This window comes from Molothrus ater, chromosome 7, assembly GCF_012460135.2.
Source record: "Molothrus ater isolate BHLD 08-10-18 breed brown headed cowbird chromosome 7, BPBGC_Mater_1.1, whole genome shotgun sequence".
Classification (NCBI taxonomy): domain Eukaryota; kingdom Metazoa; phylum Chordata; class Aves; order Passeriformes; family Icteridae; genus Molothrus; species Molothrus ater.
The window spans coordinates 19,422,696-19,446,022 of NC_050484.2; the positions used below are offsets into that span (position 1 = coordinate 19,422,696).

Here is a 23,327-nt window from a genome sequence, read left to right on the forward strand (position 1 = left end):
AAGAAATTCTGAAAATAATTCAGAAAATGTGAATTGACAAAAGAATCGATTACTATAACCCTTAGAAACTGAACAGAGTATTGAACACGTTTTTTGCATTGATTATGAATTTTCTGTTGAGTACAGAGGTGGTTCTACTGCTCTTAGTCCTTAGACTGTTGATTTTTCTTTTTGGTGTAGGATTTTCATATATTCTTTTCTAATTATCTAATTTATCAGTTAGGTCACTGAAAGGTTCCTTATAAACTGGAATGACTTTACAATATGATACCAGTAGTTTAGCAGTTGCTGAAGTAAAATGAGGTTAGGGGTTTTGTTTGTCTTTATTTGGAAATCTTCAAAAAAAAAAGTTATAATAAAAAAGTTATTGAAAGTTATAACAAAGTTATATGAAAGTTATAATAAAAGACTATTATAACCTATGCTATAGAAATATCTGTTATTACATATATATGTTATTTCAAATATATATAGAAATATTTCTTATTTCAGATAAAAAGGTGGGTTTTTTTTGCAGAGTACCATCATATAAGTGGGTCTTGCATTGATGCTTGACAACAGCTTGAAATGGGTTTGGATTTGCTGGGACAATTTGGAGCTGTGCTGGCTTTTGTGGATGCATCTATAGGTGTCTTTGCTTGTGGGATTCTACCCTGTGGTTTTTAAACCAACCAATTTTAGAAATTTCTGATTCTTGCATAAATATTTATTCACTGTGCAAAAACTTATTGAAGTTAACTTTTTTCCTTATCTGCTCATGTAGATTTGCTTATCCACATTCTACCTGTCTCACTTGGAGCCATGGGACACAATGATCACTGATGTCCTACTTTTTCTGTGAACATCACCTGAAGGACACGGTGAGGAGAAGGACACTTTACAGGCAAAACACCTTTCATGTCCTCAAGCCCCACTTCAGATGGGAAAATCTAAAGCATCAGGTGAGTCTGAATGAATGACTGTTTTACTATCAGATATATATAGCAGAATTAGGGAGCCAAGAACAAATGCAACTGTTTCCTGGGCACTGAGGCATGAGATGAAAGGCTGATGTCCAAATGTAAGAATCCAATTAGCAAGTGACTTATGTCTGTGGTATAAAATCAAAATGCTCCTATTTCAGTTACATATTCCAGCACTGTGGGGGTTCCTCTCCTCGTAAACCACAGAAGAATTTTTTATGAGAAGTTGAATATGTATCTGGAATAATAATGTGTGGTGTTATAAAGAAATGGCATGTGAGAAGTAGTGTGCAAGTGGTGCTTTCTTCCACTTCATGTTTTCCACACTGAACACTGTACACCAGGGCCTTTAGTGGTGTAAGTTATGAGGGATACTGATTGCAGTTTCATAGCTTCTGATAAGTTTGGGGATGAGCCAAATCAGTAGTTACACATTGGGTAGGAGAAGCATGTTCTTGAGAGGATGCCTGCAGTATCAGACTGCTGCATTTTGCAATAGTAACCAGTTCTCCACAGTCGAATGGTGCTTTGGACCTTCCTGTGATGTTTTTCATAAACCTAAAGTAAATAGAGGGGAAATTGTACTGTTCTTTGTGATATATTCCTTGAGGAGTGAACCTATGAAACTTAGAGATTACTTTATGAGAGGAATGTGGTCATGTTAAAGACTTGAGATTTTGATGGCGGAAGGACTTGAAGGTTATAGACTAATTTAGGTAGAGGCTTATTTCACAGATCATTTATTTGGATGATTGGGATTTTACAAAAGGAGTCTGGGGAAGTACATTCATTTCTTTGAAGTGACTAAAGTGTATGGTTTTATGATCTCACTTTATTGGGTAATGCACCTTTCTGATTTCCTTTTAACAGCTCCCTGGAATGTATTTACAACTTATAGGATCATGCTTCAGCTCAGTACCTAAACATGCATGTTCATTGCCTGCATGTAATAATAAATGATAATGGAGAATATTGAGCTGTTAGTTGTAGGGATTAGAAACCTCTTATTTGATGACCAAGGATGAAATACAACTGATGGAAGATAACTGAATTCACACATCTGTTTATCCTCACAGGAGCACTGGGCATAGATTATGAGACAAATATACATGTAGAGAGGGGAAAATTGAGGACATGTGCTGCCCTTCAAACAATGTAGAGAATGTGCATTTAAATATATTTACATGTAGGTTTGTAAAGTTGACCTAAACACCAAATAAAAAAAGTCAACCAGATGTGACCCTATATGTGTCGTAAACCCTACTGAGTAACTGCTTGTATTGCTTTGCACACAGTGCCTTGCTAAATGTGATTATGGAGATCTTAAATCTACATTGGTTTAGAGTAATGCAAGAAGAGCTCTGTTTAAAATCAGGAAGTAAACACATCCCATTTTAATAGAACCTACATAATCTAAGTGTGGCCCTGTGGTTTTTATTACATGGTTGACTTCATTCTAAATTGTATCATTAAAATATTCCTGTATTACTTGCTTATTAGAAGGGGCTTTGAATGAAGCAGTTGAGAAATTTGGATGAGAAAATAGAACAATTTCACTCTTTCATTGTTCCTTATTCTTAGTGATGCTTGGTTCATCCTCACCCACTATCACTGTTTGTGGTTACTTTGCTCTGTTCTCATCTTGTCATGACATCTGCTCAGGCTGTGTTATGGATTTCACTAGTGTCATGTTTCCTGATGCTGTCAAAGTCTCTTTTTTTAAAAAAATACAGTTCAGAAGAGTTAATCATAGTCTTTTATGTGAGTTTTGCTTTGCTAGATTTCCTGGTTTTATACCATGAAACAACTTCATTAGAGAGCATGTAGTTACTGTGACCTCTCCTGATACTGTTTGCTGTTTTACAGTACTGCTGCAAAAATTTACAGTGAATGAGAACCTCCTGAAAGCATTCAGTGTCATTATTAGTCACCACAGTACCATTGGCTCTATAGTGCTGCCAGAGACTAAACTCCATTTTTCTTTTCTGATCCTTTCCTGCTGCAGTTGCATTTTCTGAAATTAAGACCACTAAACTTTCTAGGAAAATGTAGGATTTCATGCTAAATTTTACCTTACTTCTACTCCTCCTGTTATAATTTAGGGAAATATACTCAAGAGATGGAGAAGGTGATTTAGATAAGGCATCAGATGGAAATGAAAACCAAAAATTTTGGCTCTGAACTTATGGATGAGGTTGTTGAACCTCATAGATAGACTCTGTTCTATTGGTGGTACTGTACAGAGAATGACCTGATTTTTTTTAAACTCTTTCCTTCTTTATACCTGGTACTTCATTCTTTCAAACCTCTCCTGCTTAAACTTCAGTTTTTAAAATTCCCAGTAGATAATTTTCTTTTCCTGCTAATTAATTTACCAAAAATAGATTGAGTTTGTCTTTGGATATAAACTGCATGAATCCTTATCTATACAGAACAATTCATAAACTTCTCTGTAAAAGGAAGATGGGTAAAAACTAAAGATGGGGGAAGGAACAAAAAGTTATAGGGAAGAGAGAGGAGAGGCCTTCTTGATTTAACCATCCCAAGTATGGAATATTTGCAATATTCTTTGTTCATGAGATTCAGTTCATTGTTCCAAAAAGCCCAATATTTTATTGTTCATGTACTTGTTCATGTTCTTAATTTCCTAAGATTTCTGCTGTTTCTTGAGATGCAGGGGAGAAAAATAATGCAATTCAAGATTCATATTTTCTTCATTTATTGAATAAATCATCCTGACAGGAGAGGAAATAGCTATCTCCCTGCTGTGGATATAAAGGATACAATCATCTTTCTGCTGAACCTCTAGATCTCATGCATGTTATTATAATAGACTTTGTTACTGCTGAGACATGAAATAAAGCTTTCACCAAAAGTTTATTTGAAATGCACTAGTTTTTGAAGCCTAAAGTAAGTGTTAAAGTAATGAAATGTTTTATATTCAGCTTTAACACTGGACAGTCATGGCAAAAAGGAACTATTGCTGCATTCAGCCAGATATTTTGTAATTCATATTACTTATGCTAGTCAGGGAGGATAAGACATGTAGAGATAGTATAGAGATGTCTATGATTTTCCTAGAATTTTGTTTCTTGGTGGTGTTTGTGAAAAATAATGTGATTAAGATTTTTTATTAATATTGCTAACTTTAATATTATTAATATTGCACCTTGTTCATTGTTCTGTTAAATATGAATTGTGTAGCTCTGATTCATTTCAGCTGTGTTGTAACTTAGGGCCAGATTCCTCTCTGCAGAAAGTCCACATCCTTCTGCTAAACCTGACTGTATCACTTGAGAAGTCCTTAATGTCAAGGTAGCTTCTATAAATAGCAACAGTAGTAGTGTGAACAGATGGGAAATGTCTGCTCTTCCCTGGAAGTTCAGAGTAATTTTTTCATTTATTGAGATATTTTCCACTTCTTTAAGGAGGTGTGCCTCTATGCAGTCTGCTTGGCCTCTAAAGGGTGTGATACTGGACAGTTGTAAATAAACCTTTGGTTTAAGGGGAGGCATTAGGCAGACTGAGAAGTCACTCCTGTTGGACTGTCTGCTACATAAAAACAGAATTAATGCAGACTTGAGTAGCTGGATGGGTGAAAGCATAACTTATGAAAAATATGAGCATTTCATTTTATGGGACTCTTACAACTGGAAGTGCAGAGAATACTGGGGAATGACAGTGCCTGGAGGGGCGAGTACCTCGTAAGGGTTGGAGATTCAGTGCAGCCATCATTTGTATGACTTAAATTTTATTAAAATCAGCAGGCGTTTTACCACTCGTATTCACCACACTATCCCCTGTGGTACAAAAGCTCTCAGAAAAGTACAGAGCATTTGTCAAATCTCACCATAAATTGTATGTTTCTGTAAGCTTGTTGCTGCACATAGTTTCTTTAGAATTTCAGTCATCCATATCGAACCAAAGCATGTTATCAAACCTTTGGTCAAATGAGTATGCAGTGATGCACAAAGCATTTATTTTAGATTCCGGATTGTCAGGAGATTATGTAGGCTTACATGGACTAATATGAAAGTAAGCTCTTGCACATCTGTCCAGAAACTATGTTATTTTTAAGTAACACTTCAGTATTCTTATATGTTTTTTGCTGGCAATGCCTTTCCTGCTGTTGCAGTTATTTACAATGCAGTCTTTAGATGACTGCAGCCGCTGACTACTAGGAAGTGTGAAAAGAGTTGTGTAAATCAGGTCTGGTAGGAAAAACACAGGTTACAGTACTAGAAGTATTATGTTAAAGGAAGTAGAAGTTTAAAATTTGACATGCTATTGTTCCTGGAAATGTTTAATTTAGGTAGATGAAAATTAAAAGACAAAAAAAAAAAGGAAGTCCATCAAAAAAGCCAAGGAAAACAAGGAAGAAGAGAGTCCTAAATGCTTAGGTCCTGTGAGAGGCAAACTGATTTCTGTTACACATTACAGCAAAATAAATTTTAAAATGTCTTGATAAATTCTCCTTTCCCAAGGAACTTGGAGGACTCAGCTTTAATTGCAGTCCTGGCTTTGAGACACAGGTAGATTCAGTAAAGGGGTGTAGTCAGCTCCCAAAAAAGAAATGTTCAGTCTATTGCTGTGCAGTGTGACATCCCTGATTGCCATCACCAGGCTCATTCACTGAATTCAGCGCTTCACAGTGGTGCTCATGGTCTGTCTCACACTGGTAACAGTGGGAGACACTGCACCAGAGGAAAGCTGCAGGTCTCCTATATGTCCTGTTTGAGGCCTTGCAGTAAAGGTATTCATCTGATCCTTTCTATTCTAAATGTAAAAGAATAAATAGTCCTGAAAGTAAAAATTAGAGCTCCCTGTTCTTAGACAACAGAGCTCATGGGCTGCAAAACTCCTCCTCCCTTTGTTTCCTATCCATAAAATCTCTCTGCAGAGTGCAGGAGTTTTAACTGGCCAGGAGGGCACTGGGATATCATGAGATTTTGGAGACAGGCCTGGATTTAGGGTGTCTCTAGCACATTTCACTTTGGAAAAGCAAAAGTACATTTCTGAACCAAACTGAATTCCCAGGCGGATGTGCTGGATGAGCCAGTGGGGCAGGGCAGGCCTGGCTGAGTATGGCTGAGCTGTGCCCTGTGGTGCCCTGCTGGCCTGGTCTGCCTTTGCCCTCGGGGGCTGCTCCTTCACTTGGCTGCTTCAGGGCAGAAGCCACAAGGCTGCAGCTCGTGGTGTGAGGAGCAGCAGAGGTGCTGAGTACGACCAGATGGGAGCGGCTTGTGAGAGCCACTGAAGTGGAGCTGGCTGCTGCCCCATGCTGGGTTTGCTGGCTCTGGGCTGAGCAGCTGAGGTTAAACCTGCTGTTAGGTATTGAAGATTTTCTCTTAGTGGCTGAACCAAAACCCTGCTTGTTAGCACACACTCAGACCAGGCTTTCTCAGGGCAGACACAGCTTTATTTCAAAAGAATTCGCATAAGTGCTGCTCAAGCTGGTCTCACCAGAGGTCTTTATTAACAGTGAACTGAACCCTTGGTAACCAGTGTCTGTCAGAAATAATAATCTGAGAAATGGAGATAGCTGCTGCTTTAATAAATATTATCTTCCAGTGAAACATTTCCTAGAAGCTAAAACAGGAGTATATTTTAGGAGATATTAATTGTGCTGTAAGGTTTCCTGCTGATTTGGTTTATGGCCTCTGCTCTTCTCTATCTACAAAATGTAGGTGGTCTTACATCATTCAGTGGTTCAGTGATGCTTGTATCATTAATAATTCTCAGCTGCTCCTGGGGAAAGATGCACAGTAGGATAAATCTTATGTGTTGCTGCACTGTTTGTCAATAGGGAATTCCAGGCTTTTTAAAAGAAGTATTTCTCTATTAAAATGAAGATTGGTCAGGAGCACTGATTTTATGATTATGTATGCTGGATGAAAAGCTTTAGACTAGCTAGAGGTGTGTGTAAGTTATGTGCTGTTACCCAGTTTCTCTTGGTTTTTTTCCCCCTCATAATTTCTAGATGGATCTCTTTCTTTGGCAGGCTCCCAGAACAGCAAGTAACTAGGCTGTTGGACATATGCTGTTAAAACTGATTGTCCATGGCAGTGTTCAAACAATTTATATATTCCCTAAAACTGATTTTAAAAGGTCTTTTTGTTCACTCTCCATCTTAAAAGCCAGTTTCAACAAGCATTACTGAGGTTTTGATTTACTGTTACAGAGTGATGTTTTAAATGTGCTGGTGCTTTCACAGCAAGATGAAAAATACACTCTTGTGTTATTTTTTTCCAACCCTGCCTGCGATTTCAGGTGCAAAAAGCAGATTGTGCTTTTGGTCTACAAAGGCTTCTCTGAAATTCCCAATGACATTTAGATATGGATTAATATTTTGTTGATTATTTTTAGGCTAAGCATTACTAAATACCAAGTCTGAACATGTTGCAAATCTTGCTCAGACTGTTCATTCTTACTATCTGCAGAAGTATCTGTCAGTCCATAACTTCATTACAGTAAAATAATCAGCAGTTATATACCTGAATGGGATTATAAAATACTAAGAATCTATGAATGCTACAGCTTTGTTAGTAATAGGATTACTAAAATTCTGAGGGTTCTGTCAATCAGTTGTTCTATAGAAAGTATCAGAGGTGAAAAATTTGGGGAATGCTGAATCAGTGCTGAAATATTTGCACTAGGAAAATGCCAAACTAAGTTTAGAAATATTTTGTATTCATTAAGAATAAAGATATATGGGTATATATTCAGATTGGGTATATAGAAAGATAATACTATTAACCAGTAACCAGACAATAGTGCCTCTTCTATCCTTTTTTCCAGACCTTTGAATTGTGGTCCATCTTGTAATATGGAGTTAGACACTCTTGACCAGCTACCCTGTAACCTTACCATGCCTTTGTCATGTTTGCTAAGTCAGCTAATAGTCTTTTTCAAATACCTTCTGCTTTCTTTGACAGAGAAGCAAATGCCTTTGTGGTTCAGAGGTGCAGGTTTTTGAATAATGAAATTTCTAATCTGTGTGCATTTAGACAAATGTGATGACTGATAAAAGTAGGAAATACACAAAAATTATAGCCCACTGAGAAGCCTAAACATCCAGTCACTTGTGTTGGTGTCTTTTGCTTGTTTAATTACTCTAAATGCTGTGTTGCTCCTGAAATACACACTGAAAGTGAAGCTCTCAGTGGTTTAAATTTTTATAGAAAGGATGTATAATGGCTGATTCTTAGCACCTCATCTGACATAATCCTCTCATGCAGTGGGCAAAGTTTGATCCTTGGAACCACTGATTTGCCTGGCCTACTTATGCACTAACATGTAGCTAGAGGTGCAATAGATGTGCTATGGAATGACATTATAATGACAATATAAAACTCCAGGTACCCTATTTAGGCAAACAGAACTTTCAAATTAATACCTTGGCACTACATATAGAATGAGAAGAAAGACCTTTTCTCTAATGGTATGTACAAAACCTGATATTTTAACTGCTAGCATTTGCAGTGAAATGAAACCTAATGTTGACATAGCTCTGAAGTAAAAGAAAAGATGATTATATCATTGCAGGTATTGACTAGTGTGCATTTAAATGACTTGTAGATTACATTCTTCTGAATGTATTCTACACTTCTAGTTGGTTTATGTTCCTTTAGATTTAAAAAGAAATTCCCTTCATGTCTATTCCTAGTCTGTTTGCAAAAATAGAAATATGCCTAAATGTGAAAAAATTAAACCTTTCCAGTAAACATGACCACACATCTGCCAGAAGCTGCCCTAGGGTAGGACATACATACATTATGGTTAGCCACAACATTATCAAGTGTTTCTAATCAATACTTTTGTTCTGACTCACTGTTCCATTAGTGATTTTTGTGATATCAACTCAACTTTTTGGGTCAAGGTGCCTATGGAGATCCTAAAGTTTCAACACCTTTCTGAGCAATTAGTAATCTATTTGTGCAAACCAGGAATTTTGGCTCTATGGAGACATGAAGTAGCATTGCAAGGTTGAAATTAGAAAATAGTGAAGCAAAATTTTTATATCCAGGTAATCAGGCAAGTCAAGACAGATGAAAAATGTTAAAGGCTCCCCATTCCTAATCTCACTGCTCACAAAAGTGTCTCAGCACTACCTCCAGCATCTTCAGTCACCGTAATGGCAAATGTTTTCCTTCATTGCCTATCATGTCCTGATGCAATTTTAATTCTATAGTGGTAGTCAGTCACTTTAAAACTAATGTGTCAGATTCTGTTTTCTTCGGAATTATTAGACCTGGGATATGTGCTTAAGCCATTTCCATATAATGCCAAGAAGGGCTCATGGGGTCTGAGGTACTTGGTAGCTTCTGTGCTTGGAATAGGAATTGAAACAACATAACTCTCACAGCAAACTGGGAATAAGCAATGTTTGTGCATGGCATATTAGTTAATTATTAGATAAAGGGAACTTGAAACTGAGGGTATTATTGGTGAATGGTAATGCCCATCCTTGGCTACTGTACAATGTTTGCTGCCTGGGTGGGAGTTTGAAGCAGGATTCTCCATGGGCAATGCTGTGAGTTTGTCATTGTTCTGCCCTTTGGTTATTTCATCCAGAGATGCTGTGATACGCTGTGCATTCAGAATGACACAAGATGCACCAAGAATTAAAATTGAATTGTCAAACTTCTTTTAAAAACAGACACTTTTCAATTTCCTGGAACATTTGTTGATACTCTAGGAGAGGATATATCTTCTGATGGTATTTCGTCAAGATTGTTCTGTAAGTGTAATGTAATTTATTCTTGTGTTTCAGGATCATTGTCTAGCACTGTCCAAAATACTTAGGCTTTAGACTTCATCTTTGAGGTTACATAGTAGGAGACATTAAGAGCATTGATTAAGGTTCATTTCATACCCGTCATGGAATCTTGATAAGTTATGGTCTTGTGCCTTTGCAATGCACAGGAAGTTATGGAATGAACTAAAGACCCAAGTTCTGTTAGACCATTTTTGTGCTAGCTTTACTGAAATAAAAATAACCATCTGCATACAATTAAACATTCAGTTCCACTTTTATCTATAAAACTGAAAAGGTTCAAGGATGTACAGTTATTACTACATGTAAAATGTGTCTTTGAGTGTCAGTGTTGAATTGATTCAAATTCTTTTGTTTTTTCTGGAATTTTTTTTTAAATAGGATTTTTATTGTGTGTAAGGAAATATTTGATTTTCTGTGTTTGGATTTTGAAATATTTACTGGTGGTAATAAGAATGCTCATTATTTGCTGAAAAGTAACAGCAGCTGTAGTCCTGTGCAATAATTTCACCACGGTATTGGATTCAAGATGAAGTAAAAAGTGAATTAGTCATGTGTCCAATTTTTGCTTCCATTATTTTGCTTCAGATGCTTTATCATATATTGCCAATGCATGTTCTCCTAAGTGAAAGCAGTTAGTAGTTCAATATATCTTAGCCTGAGGATATTCATCTGGGTGTGATGGATACACAATACACCTGTAAGGAATGTCAGCTAGTTTATATCTGAGTGATGCATAGTTGAATGCTTTTTAACATAATCTTTCTTTAGTGTCACTTTACTTGGGCCAAAATAATCTTGTATGGAAACTGTTTTACAGCTTCTGTGGAATGAACTTGTGCTTTTGATTTTTTTCCACATAAGGTGGTCTGGGTTAGTAACTGTGAAAGCTGCCTTTACCTGGCACATTTTATGGTCCCTTTGTCAAGATTGAAGAGATAAGGAAAGCAAATCCTCAGGCAACTACTAAACATGCAGCGTTTTTTAGATTACTGGTGAGAGATGAAGTGGATAAGTTTGATCCTCATGATGTAGTGTCTGTTCTGTAAACAAAGAAAATATCTCATCCACAATGTTTGTTTGGACATTTTCCCCAAAAGATGTTTTCATATATGAAAACCCCAGAAATTTGAATCTATTTTGTACCTTGGCAACCAGAAGACATGCAGGCACTGTCAGAGAAATGCTGATCCTACATTTCACTATCCTGTCTTTAATGCAGAGGATGCAGTTATGCTGTGATGTATCTTTTACAGAGATATCAGGGTGCTTTTTACAACATGGGACGAAGAAATAAAAGATTCAGCAGGATAGGAACTTTGTTAGTAGCCAAAACAATAAAATCTGTCCTAGAATTGCCACTTTTGAGCAGCAGTAATTCTAACAAAGACATAAAGCTGCTGTTGATCAGTTTTTACATGAATAGATAGGGATATAGAATAGTCCCTTCTAAGGTGAAGGGCGGGGGAAAGGGGTAATGCTTAATGACTGCTACTGGCTGACAGAATGCTGTATGTAAATGAATAGCAAGGAGTAATCACTGTTTGATGTGTTGCTAGGGTTGTTTTTGTAGTTTTTTTAAAAATTTCATCTCATCTGTTTCCTAAATTTCTTAATGTGGAACCTTTTGAAATCCACTTGTAAGTGGTGTGTATACTTAGCCTATTATTCATTAAAAGGATTGAGTGTACCTCTTGTTTTGAGCTTTGGAAATGTACCTTCTAGATCCTAAGCCTCTTTTTTTTTTTTTTTTTTTTTTTTTGCAAATTGATTGTCAAAGTCATCCACATATATGCAATGAAATTGTAATGTATGAAGAGAGATGGCGTTATGCTGTCAACACTGCTCTGGCCACAAATTCAAAACACAGACTGCTATGAAGAAAACTGTGTCCCAGCCAAAACCTGAACAGTGTCTGAAAGGAAGGGACAAAGCCAACAGACAAAGAATTAATCCAAAATAGGTTGCAGTACTGGCCTGACCAGAAGAGATCAAAAGCTACCCAGCAGTTGTACATTACCTATGAGTGCTTGGGCACAACAAGGAAAGGAACAGACTGGCCATTAGCATGGTGTATTTCAGTGTGGCACCAGTGGTTATCATGGATGAATATGCAGCCTTGACTCTATGGAGAACTGGGCCTATCTGTGGTTCTGTCTTGAACATTTCTACAGTTCTCCTTACTATAGAAGAGCATTCAGTGGTTGTTTTGCAAGTATGGATATCAGCATCCTCTGAACTTGTATAAATAAAGGAAGTATAGTTTCTTTCTAGGAGATCTGACACTTGGCTGAAATGAAATGTCACCTCTTTGCTCTGCAGTGGAGGCATCCCCATTTTATTGAGCTGAAGATCAGTGCATGTTGTTTGCCTACCAAGCGGAAGAGCAATTCCATGCCAGACCTGTGGCCCTTTGCAGAGGGCTAACCCTCCCCATATACATACATAACTGCAATTTTAGTGTATCTCCTCAAGTTGCCATGAAACTGTAATGGGTTTATTCTTTAATGCCTTGATTACAATAGATTACTCAGTAGCATAGAGACCAGGCACAGCCAAGGTTGCCATCTCTTTTGCCATGCTTGTGGCATCTGGACTGCTGTTTATAACTTTGAGAAGGTACAGAATGACTTGCTGATAATGTTGAATGTGATGGTGCACAAGTTGAAAAGGGAGAAAAAGACTTATCCCTCTAAAGACTAATAAATCCTATTTAACCCTTCCAATTTATTTTCCTGTCTTTCAAAAGGCTATGTAAACACATTGTCAACATTTCCCATTTTTTCTTTGAATCCATGCAGGTAGCTGGTTTGTTGCATCTCTTGCCTTGAGGGTTCTCCTCTTTTTCTTTGCCAGGTTCTCCATGTCATCATTCACACAAGTTGCTTGATGTGGTTACTGTTCTGTTCTCACCTCCAAGATGCCATTTAGTTTGAACTTGAACAGGGAATTTTCCTTTTCCTAATGTAAGCTAAGGTTATTTCAGTTTGTTTCCTTCTTGCTACTCCCCCCCTCCAAGGTTTGTATGTTTTTGAAATCAGCGTTCTGGAAGAACGTGAAACACCACAGACAATCACCGTGTAATGAAGCTATTTGTCAGTGAACTATAGTTCTGAAGTGAAGTTTTTAGTTAATTAAATACTAGAAAAATACCAAAAACTGCAACAAGCCCTGCTATTTTGAGATCAAGTTCCATCTCTGAGTCTCAGTTTTTGGTATTATGCAGATTTTCTGCATTAGGAAAAAAGTTTAAAACCAAGAATGAATGAAAAGCATGTTCTGATCAGTTAACCAATGAAAGCTGAAATCTGGTAGTTTAGCAGCTGTCTACAAATCTAAAGTCATAGAATAAATTTTCAGGTTGTGGTCTCATAGTGTTGAGTAGTTTGAAATTAAATAATTGCTGTTGTAACTATTTAAATGCATTTTCTGTGATCTAATTTTAAAGCTTTAGCTTTAAATGTTCATCTGCATTCCTCCTTTACCAGGCCCAGTGCATCCACTTAGACTTAGTTACATAATTCATTTTGCCCTTGCTTTAAGGTGGACTGACATGATAGTGCTGTTGCACTGAGTCAGGAAGTTAGGACTAAGAATGAGTGATTTATTTGAAACTCATGTAAATGCTATTTAGGTTAAAGACCAGCTGGTGTAAAATCGGTCTCTGAAGGCACACACTAGGACTGATCTAGGCTGCAAATGCCTCTTGCTGCCATTCAGAGTTCCCTATATTTGTGCAAATATTCTGCACTTCAGGGTAGCAGTGTATGGCAAACAGAACATGTGCACTGGGTTGTTTTTTCCACCCTGGGCTCTCCTTTTTTTCACATTGTTACATATTCACTTGCTTTGGTTTATTTTTGTCAGAGAAAACGTATATGCCAAACTGAAGTGATTTAGAATAGTCCCTTTTAAGGTAAAGGGTAGGGGGAAGGGATAATGCTTACTGCTGCTACTGGCTGGCAAAATATTGTATTTAAATCCATGTATTTTGCCTTTTTCTGTGGACAGATGGTATTTTAGGGCAATCCTGAAGGTATTTCTTCCCATTATGATTTTTGTATAGCAGCACAGCAAATTGTCACTTCATATACTGTTCTAATGGGACACGGTTTTTGGCTGCTGGGTTGCTCTACTAAGTGTGAATTATAGCTCAGTGCTGTATCCTGGTGAATCAGTGTTTACAAGTGTCTGCAATAATACAGATCAGATTTCTGAGTGACCCTGCCTGTGAAGAATAATAATTTCAGGCATCTTAATCTCCCTTCCTTTAGCACAGGTGTCTAAAAATAAAGGCCATGGTTGTGCTTAATTCTGTGAAATCCAGCATGCAGCTTTTAACTTGGCTGACTTCCTTGGGTCCATCCAACCCCCTCTTCCTCCCAGCTTGCAAAGAAAATATTTTTTCTGACTCAGGACTGTTGCAGTCCTTCTAAGGGTTCTTTGCAGCTCTGAGTGGCTGAAAGGTCTTCTATTTTGTCCTTTGCCAGCCTTCTTTTGCTGATATATAAAGAGTTGCTATTTGCTCTGAGAAACAGCTTGTTATGCACTTCTGCCGTGACTCTGGGGAACATTACTGTCCAAATAGAGCAGCTGAGGTACACTTTGAAACTGAGGAGCCTTAACACCACCTTGGCAGAATTGATTCAGGATATTTGAAATTTCATCCTCACTGCTGACCCCTATATTGTGTCAGTTTTGAGGTTTGAAATTTAGCCTTGGATGAAACTTGTTTCTGAAATTATATTTATAGCAGGAGAAGAAAGCAGGAGAATAAAATTATATTAAAAGGAACCTTATATAAAATTCCTGGGAAGGAATGGATTAGGTTGCCAAGTACTCCCTAAGCCTCTGGTTTTTCAATTATGAATAAGAAAGCAATATGAGCAGCAGCTGACTTGCTGATCTCTGTCTTCACTTAAAAGTCAGAGCTCAGGCATTAATTTAGAGGTCTGAATGCTTTTTTTCACTAGAGCCTTTACAATTCTACCATTCACAGTTAATATTGGTACTCTGCAGTGCAGGTAATTTTACTAGAGAAAGAATACATCAAGGCTCATTCTGCTTTTAATGGAATTAGTAGAAGTTTTACTGTTGCTTGTAAAAGGAGGAAGATTAGACCAAAAAGATCTATGTGTTAAATATGAATCTGTATGATACAGATTTACTCACACCATTTTGGGTATATTTACAAAAGGTTGCCTCTTTGTAGGGCATTGTCTTGGTTTCAAGCTCTCCATAATTAGTTCCTATTTATGGAAGAGATTGAGATAAGTAGCATGCAGATGTCTAAAAGATAAATGTTTTTGCATGTGTTTTCTTTCTTTATCTTTATGCAAATGCTTAATTTTTAATGCTTTTTAAAGACCACAGGTATACAGACTTAATTTTTTTTTCTGTATGGTTAGTAGCAGCAGTTTAGTTCTTTGCTTTCATTTGTAAGTATTTCAAACTCTGCCACAGAAAGGAAGAATTGACTTTTATGTATTTAAATACACATAAAGATTAAAATAATTGCAGTCCTCATTTTTCAGTCACCTACATCATGATAATGGATCTGCAATATGAAATTTCTATAGTCTTATTATCATAATTTGTTTCTATTTTTCAACTTGGAAAAACATTTCCAACCTAAATTCTTACTACATCTTTTCAAGTTTTCTTATAATATAACCACTTCTGTATCTCAAGAGGTTATGTAGTTTATTGCTTTTGACTGAAAGAAAAAATTCTTTCAGGCAGTTGTGCTACTGAATTTTTAGTAAAATAATGTATGGCACTAAAAAAAAGGAAATTAGAAATAGTTCCTATCACCTAGGAACTTATCACCAGTGTTGTGTGTTTTCCTGTCCACTGTATTCTGTATGCTAGTATTGAGTATTCTATCTGTATAAATTCAGTGTCAGTTAAAAGAGCTTTGTAGTGCAAAGAAAATGTAACTGTTCCCTTTTATTGTGATAGCAATAATGAAGTGGTAAATGCATAAACCAAAGTATTTAAGGCATGTAGGTATTCAAGGTACCACATTAGTGTGAAAGTGAAGGATACCATGAACAGAGGTACTTATAATTAAAGTGTGAGCCCTTTTATAGAGTAACAGCAACCTCCCTTCTTGACCTTTGACTGACCTCGTGTACCACACTGCCTTAAATATGGGATAATAACGGAAATAGCCTTTGCTTATAGTTTTCTGTAGAACAAATGGGTTTTAGTAGTAGCTTTTGTATTTGTACTATGCAGAACTTCCTTAAATTCATTTCAGCCTTTATATTTTATGTTCCATATTGGATTGTAAAGGGAGGGAGTGCTTTCTTAGGTTTTCTTTTCCTGTTAAACACTTACATTTAGTGTAAAGAGTGAAATCCAAATCTTTAATCATTAACAGGCCAAAGAACTGTTGAAGAATAAAAAAGTCAGTCAACACTGTTTAATAAAAGCTATATAATCAAATGACATTATACATTAGTGTGCGTTTTTACTGTTGTATTATCTATAAAATCGAGGCAGTCTATAAATCATAAAATTATGAAGGTACTTACCATTTTAAAAGCAGTATCAAGTGGAATTGGTGAAAATCCCCGGGGTATAATCAATAGTTGTTTAAAATAATGAGCCTTTATGGTATTATTTCCACGTGTACCATCTGAAATCAGAGGAAATTTGCTGACAGTTGTATATTTTGTTGAAAAAACCATTCAGACATATATTAACCACAAAATCCATGTCTGTTGCCTTCTACAGAGTACAAGGAGAGTGATTTATTTTGAAAATGCTTTTTAGCTGGGTTACTAGGTAACTTACACTGTGCTACATGAAAGAGTTTGGACTGCATTTTGTGAAGCTGAATTCCAGTGCAATGAGTGAAGGAAACAGATGGAGTAAGAGGAGGACAGATGGGTATCAAAAAAACTACAGCTGCCGTTTTCGGTACCTGTGCATTTACTGCCATAAATCAATTTTTTTTCATTTACTGAAGAAGGAAAATCATAAATTATGAAGCCAAAGCACTACAGGTCCCAGAATCACTAAATGTCGCAAGCATCTATTTGTAGTAGTTAATTCGGGTCCTAAGTGAGCTTCATCTAAGTTTCTGTGGATAAGAATGTCACCACCAGTCCACTCATTTCATTCTGCCAGGGAGATTTAAACATCTCTCATCCCATGGGGGGAGGATTAGTTGGTTATTAGTTACTATGTTGGACAGCTTTAATGTTTTCCTTGTGGACAAGAGGTGGGCTACTGAAGTGCTGCAGTGAGTGCTAATGAACTGCCCTGCCACAAGGCTTCAAGCAGCCTGTGAGGCACCTGAACCTACCGAGCCCAGGAGCAAGGCTAAGAGTGCAGGAGTGCACTTTGTTTCTCCTGCAGCAGCTTTGCATTGCAAGACATGAAATGGTGGTTGAGAAAATCAAAACACTATTACTATATATATCAATATACCAGCAACCCTTATTTGCTGTGTGGCACAGCTGCTCTCTCACATACTTGACCTTGACCTAATTGGATTATCCTTGTGGTTAAACAGGAAGTTCAGCTGAGAGTCAAGTAATTTCTCTCTACCCTCACCCTGCTGGTTACTGCTAGCTTGTTGCTGATGCTGTTGAATTTTTATAGGAGCACCTGTCCATTAGAAACTGGATGGTGGCTGTCCAGACAATTTGCATTTATGTTAGAATGCCTCGCAATTAGCGGACTCGGAAAATTGTAAAATGCAAATAGAAATCACCCTTGCTTTAGAAATATGTGAGAAATGAAGAAATCCAGGTCATAATGTGTAATTGCTCTCTATCTTGTTGAATTTATATCAGGGAGTTTTATGCCTAGAGGCACTGCATGAAGTTGCCACTATATTTTGGTGTAAGAGAGGCAGAAGTATGCAAAGGTCTGTAACTTGAGTATCTTGGAATTGGTTTTCTGTGACATTTTTATCACAGTTTCTTTTAAATTTTCCTATGAATAGTTTGAATTAAAAAATTCACATTTAAAAAAAAAATTACTGCTTCATTTTCTAATTGAAAAAACATTAGGGATTAGAATTGCTACTTTTTGTAGCACAACATAACTGAAATGCAATATTTTCTGGTCATATGTAAAAAGATTGGTTAGGCTCTGGCCCTCAATCTATTTAATGCAATTTAGAGCCTAATGTGGTAAACCCTGAAGTTTTTAACCTTTGTTGGCTGTTTGTATATTACCTTCCCAATATTGTCTCATTCAAGGTGAGCATTGTAGTGCCAGCAGTTACCCATGCTGAGGCTGAACTACAGTCTTCAGCCATCAACAACCCTGTTTGAAATGCATTATCTTCTCACACTGTTAAGCACATTTCTGTTGGAGTGGGATGTAGCCTATCAATTGGGCAAATAGTTGAGAAGGGATGTGATGGGATGAAAAGGATGCAAGATGATTTGCCTTCATTTCATAATTGAAGTGGAAGAGGAATCAGTGGTTGTTTTCCTTCAATTAAGGAATATTAGCAATATCAATCCATTTTCAGAATAGGATTTAGGCAGATTCAAATATACTAGATTTTATTAAATTTTTTTTGAGTTGAGAATCATAAATGCTGTTGGCATTAGTTTTTTTCAGTGAGGCTTCTTACAAAATTCTGCCTCTCCATAGTAATTGAGCTGCTTCTGCTTCCCCACCAATCACTCACTTTGCAGTCTGAATTTCAAATAAGTGTGAAATATTTCTTTTAAGCAGGTAGGACATAAACTGTAAACTACAAAGCATTTTTAAGCTATGCATCCAAAAGAGTTTTAAATCTTGACTAGGGTCAAAAGAGTGAGAAATTATTTCTGATTTTTGTAGTTTAAAGATGGAAAGGAATTATAACTTATTCATTCTAAAAGTATAGAATTGCTTTATGAATTAAACTCAGACTTGTATTTACAATTTATTGCTGTAATTATTTTGGAAACAAGCATCCTCACAACACACAAAGTAGTGACTGTTAAATTCCTATTAAATGTATTGGCCACTAATGAGTCTGCCCTAATAGGTAACCTTCAGCCCACTGAAATCTGGCAATGTGTAGTGTCAGGAGCATCTTGATACCAGTATGGAAGAGCAGTGTAATTATTTTGGTGTATAAAATTAGACTCCAAGAATCCTGGGAAAGGGAAAAGGCCATGCTGCTGTCAATACTCTCATCAGTAAGTGTAAGTGATGTGCAATTTCATTTATGTATTTGATTTGTATTCAGCCCAGGCTGAGATTGCCATTTCTGAAACTGCCTGATCATTTTGAATTCCCTGGAGGGAATGCTTTTAGAAAAGACAGCAATCTTGCGCAGTGCTCTTGCTGATGACAAAATCTGGGCTTCTTGCCTGACATATAGACTGTAAGAATGTGTATGTAATGCAGAGAAGAGGGCTCTTTGAAAGACCTCCTGGCAGACCTCAGCTATTATGTGCTGAAGACTGTTACCCAAGGACTCAGACTGATCTAAGTTGCAGCAGAGGAAAGCTCTCTTAAGTGGTCAAAACTCAAGTGCTTGGTCTTGTTAGAATTCTACCCACTATGAAAGATGGAGTGCTGGTTTAAATGTTTCTTGGTGCTCCCATCCCTGTGAGTTTGGTTACACTTCTGCTCAGGGAGAGTCCACACACTTTAGCTTGTTAAGGTAATACAAGGTGGCTTGTGAAACAGCTGTGGGACACAAATGGGAATAAATGCCCAGTATTAACTGTTTTTGGAACATCTGTCAAGAGTCCAGTGTCCAGCACAATTCCCATATTTGTTTCTTCCTGTATTTTTGTTAGGCATTCAATCATTTGTAGTTAAGTAGAGCTTCATTAGGTGATCCAACAGTTGAAAAAAAATGTATTCTCAACTTTATGTGTATACAATATGTGTGAATTAGTCTAAGGGACTAGTTAGTAACTTAACCAAACAGCAGATTCAATTCTGTATATGAAATTAGAATTTTATATTTAAGCTTTAGGTATCACTTTGCGATAATGAGAAAATTTTCAAATAAAATACTCTAGTCTGGTTCTGCTTTGTTATTTCACTGTTAAGTAAAAATGAAACTTAAGTTCAATGTAGTTGTTGATGCTAACACCATTTCATTGTAACTTTGGGATTCTCACTTACTATTCTTAGTAACTTATTCTAAAATATTTGGAAAAAAAAGCCCCAGGCAAGCACTTTTTCTCCTGATGCTGATTGTTCATGTTGAGATTATTGAGATTCCAACTTCTTTATGAGGGGAAAGATGGAGGTATAAAGGCTTCAGGCAAGTTTTAAAATTTTTAAGCCATGGCTAAAGCTAGTTTAGATCACTTGGTGTGGGCTTGAGTGAATGTAGGGACAAGCTGAGAGGAGGTGGTTAGGTCCATGCAATGAAAAATAAACTTAGACAAACAGGACTGTGATGAAGAAAAGTGTAAATGAAGGTACAAAGTAACGTAAACTGAAGACAGAACAGTGATTATTATATATAGCATAGCATAAAACCAAAGGAACACCCAGGAAAGCAAATTCAAGTTGAAAAAGGTTAAAAGGTTTTCTGAAGGTAACACCTGACTTATTTTGTTCCAAACTCTGATTCTGTGATCCTTCACTTTTTAAAAAAAATTCTCACTAAATAGTTGCATGAAAAAATTTCAGCAACTAATCAGAAAACATAGAATGTCAAGCTTTTTGTGTGAAGGGAGGGAATGTCGGGGCAGTATCCAGGAGGATTTCTAGAACACTGAAAAAGAAATAGGATGGAGAGTCTGAAGATATTTTTTTTAATATTTAGATATAACAGTCAAATGTTAATAATTTAGAATTATAGAAACAGGAATCAAAGCACCTTGTTGTCTGTATATGATTAGTAAATGACCACCTGTGAATGAGAATTTTTTAATGATCCAGTTCTGAATATCTGAGAATATATCTGACTTTTTTCTGCCTTTAGACAACTATGTTAGCGGAATAACTCATGTTATTTTTTCCTTGGATGCTTAAAAAAATTATATATATAATTTCCTACAAATAGAAAATACTGGCTACAGACACAAATAAGAAAGTGTTAAGAAAAAAAGCTTTGTAAGGAACCTAATTCTCTGATGATGAATGTTCTGCAGAATGGCTATCATGATATGTCCTCCTACTTAGCAGTAGGAGAGGGAAGTATAACTTAGGAGAGGGCTGTATAACTAAATATCTCGTCAGAATGATGATCATGTTTAATGTACATTCATTTTCCCTAGCCTTTTTTTTTTCTCCCAAACATGCATTTCGCCAAAGAATTTATCACTGCAAAGGATGATGCCTAATGTATGACTTACTTTGTGCTAGTTATCTTTCACTGATATTAGTGTGGCTTTATTCCCTTGCCTCCATCCAAAAGGAAGAGTGGGAGTGGCGTCATTGGTGTTCCAATGCTTGGGTTTTGCCATGCATTTACTCAAACCAGAGTAGTTCAGTAAACTTCAGCAGTAATCTTTTTAAGCAAGCATAAACCAGTTATGACCACTATCATAATTGCTATTCTTAAAGCTAAGGGCTGATGGACTGTTGATAAAGAACTAAAAAACAGCAGCTAAAGCTTTTAGAATGAAATGTTTTGTTGCTTTGACTTTCTGTAGCTGTTTCTGAAAACCTAGAATTGAATCTCAAGTATTGTTTTTTCTGATGGTATTCCTATTTGGAAATGTTAAGTATTGCATGAGAAATATTATTCCTAGAAGATCTTGAATTGCACTTTTTTGATCAAGTATTTTTTTTGTGAAGCTGAATGGAATTCTAAATATATCCCATTCTAAGCTTTAAACCTTTTCTAAAAGCTTCTATTAAAATATGGTCTCAGAGAGTTAGGAAAAAAACCCCAACATCTTAAATTAATCTAAACTAATCTAATAGAGTATATTGTGTGTATGTCTGTCTTTACATGACAATGTAAGTCTAATATATACAACTATAAATATCCATTTCTTTTGTAATGACTGTAACATATTGTAAGTAGGGCATCTGTATGCTGCCTGAGATCAAATGGTTGCTTCTTCACTGAATAGTAGCAGCAGAATTTGACTGCTTTTAAAATAGGTGTTCATTGCAAAATTCATGCCATCCTCACTAAACTGAGGCCCTTCTGTGTTTAGATAAAATAATGACCAAGGTCTAGTCCTGCAGCCCACAATTATTAGAGTTATTTTTGCTTAGTGCTGAAGTCAGCAAAAATTTGTCATAGGTCAGGGACTTATAACTGGCTCTTTGAGTTTGTTGAGCACTGTAATTCCATGCCAGCTTGACTTACAGTTATGTTTCTGACATCTCGCTAGGTTTCTATCTGTTTTATATGCAGTGACAAAGACTAAGTATATTTTTAACAGAGACTTATCATAATATTTTACAGTGTCATTAAGACTTTTGGCCAGTCTGATTTACATTTTCATCTTTTCTTAATGCATTTCCATTTTCCCTATATTGCCTACACATACTGAATTTAGAGGAGACTTTACTTCATGAAGTGTGTGCTTTTGTTGCAGTCATTTTACAGTCCTTTCATCATTATTGCATGAGATTTGTATTGAGTATATAATTTAGCTTGCTTCTTGCTCTGTGTTCAGTCAAAACATGAATCTTCTGCCATTACACTTTCATAAAAAGAAAAAAAAGACAGCACTTTAACAGACAAGTATTTCAGCGTGGTGTGCTAATGTGAAACATCATACTTGTGTATGCAGGTTTGAATCCCCTGGAGCTTGGCAGGGTCTTAAATTTCTCAAATGGCTGATGAGTATTTGGTTGTTTTTATGTGAACGGTTTCAGGGCTTCTGCCTGCGGTTCATAATGCAAAGGCTTCTGGCGCTTGTTAAGACCCTTTTTGTGCTGGCTGGAAGTCCCAAGGCAGAACAGGCAGGGAGTCGAAATTGCTGCAACAGACATGAAATCCTGGCTCTGCTGACTTCAGTGGGAGTTTTGCTGTAGCTGACAGTGGGCCAAAGCTTTAATCCAGAAGTAGTCCTCCCTTGCTGATAATCCTAGTGTATGCCCTAGGGGAAGCTTTTTCTCTGTTGCTGCCACCCAGACTGTATTTGTGCAGAGAAGATGTAAGTCTCTTATGGTGTCACATTCTGCCTTTCACAATCCTAGCATGTCTGGGAATGAAACTGGGACAGAGGAGAAAGAAAACCTGAAGTGTGGACATAGGCTGTCTAATTGCTTGTGTCCTGAGTCACTCCCAATAACATGGATCAAAGTGCCCTGACCTGAGCAAGATTAGCTTCTTGAGATTGCAGTGAACTTCAATGACTGCAGCCAGTGCATCTCCCAGTCCCTGCTTCTGCATTTGAGGATTATCCCTTTAGCCATGCTTTTGGTATGTGAAGCAACAGTACGTTCATTAATTCCGTCGTACTTAGCCTGTGCAGACTGAGTTATCCATGTAAATGTGATCTAGTAAGCTATTCTCAGATGCCTCATGAATTTTTATGTTAAATGACAGCCGCAAATGGGAAGTGTTTGACGCTTTTTTAGTTATGAAGAAGGTGTGTGATGCAGAACATCAATTTGCGTTTAATTGATGATGATTAAAAGAGGAAATGATCTCAAGTTGTGCTAGGGAGGTTTAGATTGGATATGAAGAAACA

At 36.8% G+C, this 23,327-nt stretch overlaps 1 protein-coding gene across 3 annotated transcripts in view; it reads right to left on the reverse strand.

The window, feature by feature from the left end:
* Window positions 1–23,327, reverse strand: part of B3GALT1 (beta-1,3-galactosyltransferase 1) — a 174,344-nt gene that overhangs the window by 35,049 nt on the left and 115,968 nt on the right. For 2 of the 3 annotated variants that reach the window (XM_036386403.2, XM_036386399.2), the window contains exon 3: window positions 16,278–16,381. The gene's annotated coding sequence lies outside the window, so the exon portion shown is untranslated. Of the gene's footprint in view, window positions 1–16,080; window positions 16,133–16,277; window positions 16,382–23,327 lie in introns of all 3 variants that reach the window. The other variant, XM_036386402.2, reaches the window with a different exon arrangement.